Here is a 1,499-nt window from a genome sequence, read left to right as displayed (position 1 = left end):
ATTGGTCTATCTGTCTGTCTCTGTACCAATACCATGCAGTTTTTATCACTATTGCTCTGTAATACTGCTTGAGTTCAGGGATAGTGATTCCCCCTGAAGTCCTTTTATTGTTGAGGATAGCTTTAGCTATCCTGGGTTTTTTGTTATTCCAGATGAATTTGCAAATTGTTCTGTCTAACTCTTTGAAGAATTGGATTGGTATTTTGATGGGGATTGCATTGAATCTGTAGATTGCTTTTGGTAAAATGGCCATTTTTACCATATTAATCCTGCCAATCCATGAGCATGGGAGATCTTTCCATCTTCTGAGGTCTTCTTCAATTTCTTTCCTCAGTGTCTTGAAGTTCTTATTGTACAGATCTTTTACTTGCTTGGTTAAAGTCACACCGAGGTACTTTATATTATTTGGGTCTATTATGAAGGGTGTCGTTTCCCTAATTTCTTTCTCGGCTTGTTTCTCTTTTGTATAGAGGAAGGCAACTGATTTATTTGAGTTAATTTTATACCCAGCCACTTTGCTGAAGTTGTTTATCAGCTTTAGTAGTTCTCTGGTGGAACTTTTGGGATCACTTAAATATACTATCATGTCATCTGCAAATAGTGATATTTTGACCTCTTCTTTTCCGATCTGTATCCCTTTGATCTCCTTTTGTTGTCTGATTGCTCTGGCTAGAACTTCAAGAACTATATTGAATAAGTAGGGAGAGAGTGGGCAGCCTTGTCTAGTCCCTGATTTTAGTGGGATTGCTTCAAGTTTCTCTCCATTTAGTTTAATGTTAGCAACTGGTTTGCTGTATATGGCTTTTACTATGTTTACGTATGGGCCTTGAATTCCTATTCTTTCCAGGACTTTTATCATGAAGGGGTGTTGAATTTTGTCAAATGCTTTCTCAGCATCTAATGAAATGATCATGTGGTTCTGTTCTTTCAGTTTGTTTATATAATGGATCACGTTGATGGTTTTCCGTATATTAAACCATCCCTGCATGCCTGGGATGAAGCCTACTTGATCATGGTGGATGATTGTTTTGATGTGCTCTTGAATTCGGTTTGCCAGAATTTTATTGAGTATTTTTGCGTCGATATTCATAAGGGAAAAAATATGGAACGCTTCACGAATTTGCGTGTCATCCTTGCGCAGGGGCCATGCTAATCTTCTCTGTATCGTTCCAATTTTAGTATATGTGCTGCCGAAGCGAGCACTAAGATTCTTTTCAAAAGCCATTCTTTTCCATTCTTTTGCATTACTAACATGAGTCATCATTTCTGAAAATATTAAAATTTCAGCCAAAAGAGCAGAGTATATACACAGCACTCAGCGGTCTGCTCAAAGATAGAGGTGAACATGAAGATAAACATGGACCAACTCCAAAATTAAGTAAGATACATATATTCACTAAACATGGCTAAATATTTGTGCATGAAAAACACTAGAACTGAGACAAAAATTACAGGGTTAAATTCAACTTTTTTTTCAGCAAAAGCAACAGGACACACCA

The 1,499-nt window shown here is 37.0% G+C and overlaps 1 non-coding gene across 1 annotated transcript; it reads right to left on the bottom strand.

Moving 5' to 3' along the window:
- Window positions 1–1,096: 1,096 nt before the first annotated feature.
- Window positions 1,097–1,203, bottom strand: LOC120101139 (U6 spliceosomal RNA). The gene has a single exon (XR_005501536.1). It is a non-coding gene; the product is annotated as a U6 spliceosomal RNA (small nuclear RNA).
- Window positions 1,204–1,499: the final 296 nt, after the last annotated feature.

Source organism: Rattus norvegicus, chromosome 2 (genome assembly GCF_036323735.1).
Source record: "Rattus norvegicus strain BN/NHsdMcwi chromosome 2, GRCr8, whole genome shotgun sequence".
NCBI lineage: Eukaryota > Metazoa > Chordata > Mammalia > Rodentia > Muridae > Rattus > Rattus norvegicus.
Note: the sequence above shows the minus strand (reverse complement) of the source record. Positions and strands in the feature narration are given on the sequence as shown.